Source organism: Theobroma cacao, chromosome 5 (genome assembly GCF_053813885.1).
Source record: "Theobroma cacao isolate CCN51 chromosome 5, ASM5381388v1, whole genome shotgun sequence".
NCBI lineage: Eukaryota > Viridiplantae > Streptophyta > Magnoliopsida > Malvales > Malvaceae > Theobroma > Theobroma cacao.
This window is the reverse complement of record NC_142643.1, coordinates 7,450,498-7,458,107: the sequence shown is the minus strand read 5'-3', so window position 1 is coordinate 7,458,107 and position 7,610 is coordinate 7,450,498. Positions and strand designations below refer to the sequence as shown.

Sequence of the window (7,610 nt, the reverse complement as noted above, 5' to 3'; positions counted from 1 at the left end):
TGATACATTTAGGAATTGATACATTCTTAACGAATTCCCTTACATGCATTGATACATGTTATTCAGATTGCTATCGACTTCAAATCTATCAATACATTTGGAAAATGTATCAATAGATGTCCATCCTTATTCAAATCTATTGATACATTCTTGAATGTATTGATAGAAATCCTCAAAGTGCTTTATATTGTTCTTCCTGCCAAAAATGTATCAATACATTTTGCCCATAATGTACATTTCCTGCACTCTAACTTTCCAAAATCCAAATTCAAACCCTCAAATCATTTCTTACTTAAGTCATAATTTATATCACTAGTATAATTATTTTTTTTCTTGTGCATATATCCTCAATTATAACATCAACTTAAATCAAGACCTCAAACTTTAAGATTCATTCATCATTTCTCATAAAATTGCCTAAGTGTCATATTATAGGCTTAATTCACTTATCTTATCTAATGTACCACTAAGGCCTTCAATGATACCATATATTCTCAAATTCATCAAGAATGCTCAATATCAAAGCATAAACTTATTACACAAGTTCAAATTCTCATTATGCTCTGTGTCACATGGTGTACAAATCAACACTTAACATAGTTTTGCTTAAGCATCATATCCATTTAAGTGCCCAATAGTGCACTTTATTATTCATGTGCCAAACATATGCACAACATCATTTTGAGTCTTCATATACTCATATTTCATATTCAATGCTCTATGGACATAAGCATACCCTTAAGCTCAAAAAACATATACACCAAATATTCCACTTAGCTCATTCGTTAGCTTAACCATTTCAATACATCAGTGTAAATCCTCACACAAATATGGCTCATACCAAGGTTAGGGCTGTTACATTAGATTCTGTGTCACTAGGTAAGGTCCCTTTAGCTCTTTTGTTTATCATGTTGGCAAGTTGTCCAAATTGTGTCTCAAGGTTTCTCAACGAAGTTGCCTGACGATGAATGAGGGAATATATCTTGGCCATGTACTGCATAAACAATGCCTCCATAAATGGTTTCTTTTCTAGCATATAAGGTCTTGCTTACTATTGAAAACCAAGATGAACATTAAGCCTTAGAGCTAAAGAAGACACCTGATTATTACCCCAAGACAGGTTTGGATGGTTTCTCTACCCAAGATTATAGGTGTTAGAATAAGGGTTGTTTTGTTGCCTAATCCCTACAAATTGATTGACTCTATATTTTCTGCATACTGATCAATTGCATGCCTATCTCCATAATAATCACAAGATACAAACAGACTCTGAACTGAATGAACTGACTAAACTCCAATAGAATCAAATTTCTTAGTAAGGGTAGCTACCTATGTTGTTAATGTCGTGATGGCATCCAACTCATGAACTCTAATTACCTTTCTATGCATTATTCTTTCTGTTGGCTAGTAATAGTTGTTCAATGCCATCTCCTCCAGTAGGTCGTATAATTCATCAACTAACTTTACATAAGAGCTTTTCCAATAGTTGCATCAATAGTGTTTCGAACTTAACCATTCAACCCATTGTAAAATGTTTAAACTTGGCGCCATTTCTGAAAACCACGATGAGGACAATGCCTTAGCAGATCTTTGTCTCTCTCCCAAGCCTCGTACAATGAGTCAACATCAAATTGTGTGAATAATGTAATATCATTCCTCATCTTTGCTATCTTGGCTGAAGGAAAGAACTTGGCTAAGAACTTCTAAGCAATATCATCCCAACTTGTAATGGAGCCTATAAGAAGCACATTTAACTAAACCTTTGCTTTGTCCCTAAAGGAGAAAGGGAACAGTCTTAGTCTAATAGCATCATCAGACACTCCATTATGTTTGAATGTGTCATAAATCTCTAGAAAATTTGATATATGTGCATTCAGGTTGTCATTCGGTAGACCACCAAATTAGACTGAAGTTTGGATCATTTGAATGATGGCTAGCTTTATTTTGAAGTTGTTGGCCTGAATAGCCAATTTGCAAATGCTTGATGGAAGCCCATGCACCAATGGAAAAGCATAATCCCTTAGGGACCGATTCAATTCCATTACTTGCTCTTGGACTTGCTGTTCTCTTTGTTTTTTGGCTTGATTTTTCCTTGGAAGTCTTTTAAATGGTCTCTCAATCTCTAAATCACAAGAAGCAATCTCTAAGCTTCTTGCTTTTCACATACAATGACAAAACATACCTGAAAATAAGAAAAGAAAAAAACCTTAGATCAAGATCAATATGTTTTGTATTAATATTGGCAAAAAAAAAAAAAACAGGAAAAACAAATCCTCAGCAACAGTGCCAACAACCTGTTATTGATTTAATACACGCTAGTATATGTATCGAACAAGTGATATAGATAATAAGTCCAATATCATATCCCACAGGGATTTGTTCCTAAATTCTCACTAAACACTAAAATTTTAACAAACTAATCGTAACTAAGTAACTCAATTTTTATAAGATTAATTAAAAACTAAATTCAATTAAACACTAAACTAAGTATTAATTAAAAACAAAATTCAATCAAACACTAAACTATGGAATGAAGGCTGAAATTTACTAGAAAAACAATATAGTAGAGGCTTAGGACCACAGATTCATTCAACATTTCATCTAGAATACATTTCTCTTAATACCTAAACTCATGGGTGGTGTTGTAGCCTAGAATCCAAAATGATGTACAAGTCTTCGTCAAGATGCTTGTACACCAAACTTAATTGGGTCACTATATGTCTATTGTAATCAATTAAATATGGTTTATTAAGAAAGTGTTTTAATTTTATAGCATGTGGCATTTAGGCATATGTTTACCTTAATTACTAATCAATTCACCTAATTTCTAAGTGACATGAACACAAGCTATTCAAAACATAGTCTAATCTAAAATACTTAGTCAAGTTTCATTTAGATTTCCAAAACCAATCAATTGTTGATCAGACAATCAAAGGCAATAAGTACAAAATTGAATAAACATCACCATACCCATTCAAAATAAATAAAAAAGAAACAAAATATTTATATTACATGTTGAAATCCACCACAATCCTAGAAAAATAATTTAGTTCATCATTTCTGTAGAAAAGAAATTTCCCAAGAAAATAATTCATGTTTACAACAAATGAAAGTGAAAGAAAAACAAAACTAAAGTGAAGAATAGATTTTCTGTTGATTTCGATCTTCAATCCTTGTTGATTTCATCTCGTTTTCTCTCGTGTACAAATCTTTTTTTCTCTCTAAAAGTTGCCACTCACCCTTTTTTCATTTGATGAAAAGTTCCTACTTATAATCTCTCAAAAAACCGTAGACTTTAAAAATCTCGAAATTCCAATTTTTTAAGAACACACATTAAAGCACCGCAACCTTACTCCTTAAGTGCCGCGGTGCTCCATACTTAGAAAATAACACAACCAACTTCAACATCCAGTGTCATGGCCTTCCTCCTTGGCCATCGTGGCGTTGAACTGTCGAGAAAATGTATGGGGACTTGTGGCATCAGAGCACTACGACTTTAGTGCTGGGATTCGACCTCATGCTCAAATATGAAAATAATCAATATTAAAATAGTAACGCAGCGGAAAAAAATAAAATAATATTTAATCAGAGAAACAGTCGAATCCTACAGGTTCAATGTTTGTGTTTTTCATGTAACTTTTAAATTAATAATGAACACTCATAAGTTTAAGAGTTACATACCTTGCTCTGGATATCGTAATCAAGAGCCAATTAAATCCAAATCTTTGCTTCTTCACCTTTAGGATTTGTCAAATCTTTAGCCACCGAAGTGTTTGGCCTCTAATAGTAATCCACAGAGTGATTGAATAAGATCTTCTCAAAGGTAGGATTTTTACTTGTGCTAGCAAGTATTGTTTCTAAAACAAAATGACCAAAAATTCTTGCTGAATCTTATTTTTGTTAGACAAAGAAAACTATTTTTCTTTTCTTATTTTATGAAACAGTTGAGAAGTGGTTTGGAGGTTTCAAATTCTAGTTTGCTAATATAATATATTTATATAGCCAAACTAATTTGTAACCCTAAATACAATAGTTGTATTTTAATTTAATTAAGTCTTTGAAAACTTAATTAATTTACTACTTTATTTTGGTCTCTTTCAATTAAGTCCAACTTAATTAATTATCCTTATTTAATCTCAATCATGTCACTTAATGTGTGTGACCCATTAGGCTTCTAACATGTTGGCAATAAATATAAATCATAATCAAATATCAATTTGATAATTAATTTATATTTATAGATCATGAGTGGCATCTAGCAATATATCATGACCACCAAAATATTAGAGAGTCAATTAAAGAATTTGACAAAGCCCTTCAGTACAATACGGTCCTTTCATCAAATATCCCGGATATGTCATTAAGCATGGCTCAGTGTCTACTTATAACATTCCATATTAGTTCCCATAATTCATGACTAACCTTATGAATTTAGAAAACTAACTTTCTTCAAATTCATCATGCCTTGGCTAGAGACTTTATACAAGTTAATCAAGAATTGAGAACAAGTGAGATGCATCCCCTTATATCACTTAGAGTGATGAATCCTCTCTTGACCACTCATTCACCTTTGTATGCTTCATGGCATACCCAAAAGCACCCTGTTTAGGCATCTGGTTGCTTCCAAACCCGTAGAGGTGAAATCAAAGTATGTCATTCCCCATACAAGATGACCTGGTGTCTCAAGTCCAAGGACTAATTGCACGACAATCACATGAGAACATTTTCCATAGACACTTGAGTGAAATACCAAATGGAGTTCTCATTGCGGGTCATGTTCAATGAATTTGTTCTTTAACAATCACCTACACGTTGTCTTCAAATATCCCATATACTTCAATCTATGAGATTAGTTGCTTACTTCCCAAGTAACAAGGCTTAACATGTACCAGTCCTTGAGCATTACCAATGCCCTGTCTTGACAATACAATGACTAGGAACAATTTTAGGAACATGGCTTTGATGCATAGTGATCTCATAATTGTAACAACTTTACAATTCTCTTGCAAGGCCTTTATGTTCCATGGGCTTCATCCAATTATACTTAATAACTCCTTATTATTGCACTAGCATGAAAGAAAACCTTTATCACATATAATTATGCGAGTAAATATGCATTAAATGACAATATATATATATTTCTTGACCAATTCAATTGGCTCAAGGGCATATACCAACAATTAGGTCTTCGAGGCCATGGCTTTCCACTCCTTCAAGATGCCTTGTGCAGAAACTATAGCAATCGTTCCTATTACAATGTGATTTTCTCCTACTGAAAGGCTGATTTAGGCAAAATAGAAAACACAAACATTATAGTTCAGCCTCTTATCTATCCAATGGTCAAAAAAGCACCTTGATTGGACTTATGTAGTGTGAGTTATGCTAGAAATACAGAAGCATGTTTAGTGAGAGTCTACACCAAGCCATCCTTGCATGGTTCATCATCCATTAACTTTGTGCACTTGAGAACCTTCCAAAACAAAGGCTAAATCAGTGATGGCTCAAATTAGGACGTCTAACATGAAAATGAGCTAGAATTACTTGCATTAGAGTAGTTCAGCATGCTTTAAACTTATTAACAAAAATATATGAAAACTACCTAAAACCAACTTAAAAACACAAGAACTTAGGGATTTTAGCATCCAAAATGTCACAAATTAACTTTATATAGTAGAGTTATCACCATTCAGTGCCAAGATTGATAGCAAAGAAATCATCTCATCCAAATCAACTTGCCCATTTAAATATTGACTACATTCATCATTCTCGATGTTTGGTGTATTGTAGAACTGATTAATTGCCTAGTCGTTGAATGCCACTTGACACTTTCTAGCAAAAGTTCTACCATTGACATGTTCATACGCATTACCATAAAACTGCCTCACCACAAGCATTATTGCCACCTCTGATTGTGCACAAAATTTATCCCATTGCCTTTCAATTATAATCTTATGAATACCACTATGAAGTGCAAGACGAACATCAATACCCCTCTCCAAGCTTGGAGCCTTCTATAAAAGAGATTAGCTGTGCCTCATTATAGCCTCAATAAACACAAATTTAATTCTATCAAAGGTTCCATTGGAACTACCCTAGCTTTTTTCGATGCCATCATGCAATTCTAAATATAATCTCATCAAGCAAACAAATTAACCTTAATTTATAGTAAATTACAAACACCGAAATCACACAATGGCAATATCCTTTATTACTTACTAGCAAACTCCAAAACTTTGAAATAATTGCAGCAAAATTAACACCTTAAATTTCCAATAATCAACCCACAATAGTTTCAAATAACCCAAGAACACAATTGCCTCAATAACTAAGAACTTTCAGTAAAATCAACAATTACCCAAAATATTCTTGATTTAACATTAAATTCTTCAATATTGGATGAAAATTCCTCAAAGACAGAACACTTACTTGGAAAATTGCAACAAAAGATGGTTGCTTGAATGTTTAATGGATATGAATGGTTACAAGAAAGTAGAAAATTTTGGAGTTGGCAAGTGATAGAAGTTGAGAGAATGTGAATTTGTTAAAGAGAGAAGAGAGAAAAACCTTAAAATTATGAATTGAGGGTTGAAAGATAAGAAAAATAAGGCTTTATATGGGGGGCGCGACATGACACTGTAACCATTGTTTCTTGGTGTCACGTGTCGAGTCCATGGGTTACGTGTATGTTTGTTGTGGGCTGACACAACGACCTTGGCTTTGTGGCACGACAACACCCTACCCCCTAGTTTTTTGTGCGTGGGGCATCACTTGTGGAGTCACAACCATGGGTTTTCTTGGGTCGTGTCGTTTCCTTTTTTTAAACTACTAAATGAAAATTAAATTTATTAGTGAAGAAATATAAATGAATAGAATAAAAATAAAACTCAAAGAAAGAATATGCATTTCAAAAACTTGGGTTGCCTCTTAAAAAGCGCTAGATTTATAGTCGACGGCTTGAACTTTTTATGTTCATTAGGTGTTAAAAAGAGTTCTCGAGGATCTATGACAATTGATTTCACCTCCCCAATTGTGATTGAGACCTTGCCCATTCACTGTCATGACCCAGAACTCTCCTCGAGCCCGTGACAACCGTCGTGGTGCCCCGATGGGCACTCATTTCTCGGAATGCCAATCGGAACCCCGCAAGACTTAATATCAGTTTCTCATTTCCCCCGATGAGTAACTGTTGCCAAATATTATGTTCTAAAGAATTTTGAGCTATTTCCAAATTAAAACAGATAAATAAAAGTTCTCATCTCACAAGGGCATTTTGGCCATTTTTCACTGAAAAATTCGAAACTAGTTAAAAACGTAGTAAGCAAGTACCAATCGCATAATTTACAATTAGAAATAAGTTTAAGCATCTAAAACCTTTATTTAAAATGAAATTATAATTATTTGAATATAATGAGAAGATAAAACAAAATGTTCAATAAAAATATTTTATTTTCTTATAAACAGTAATTTTAGAGTTATACGTAAATACTTTTTGTAACTTAAAAGCAAAATAAATTCATTCATACTGTAACACAATAAACTAAAGTATTTAAATTAATTTAAATTTACAATATCAAGTGGGCCCATAATAACCAGAATTAAAGAAACTGTGA

General features: G+C 33.2%; 1 non-coding gene across 1 annotated transcript; it reads left to right on the top strand.

The window, feature by feature from the left end:
- Window positions 1-1,557: 1,557 nt before the first annotated feature.
- LOC148762403 (small nucleolar RNA R71) lies at window positions 1,558-1,664 on the top strand. The gene has a single exon (XR_016026823.1). It is a non-coding gene; the product is annotated as a small nucleolar RNA R71 (small nucleolar RNA).
- The last annotated feature ends 5,946 nt before the right edge of the window (window positions 1,665-7,610 follow it).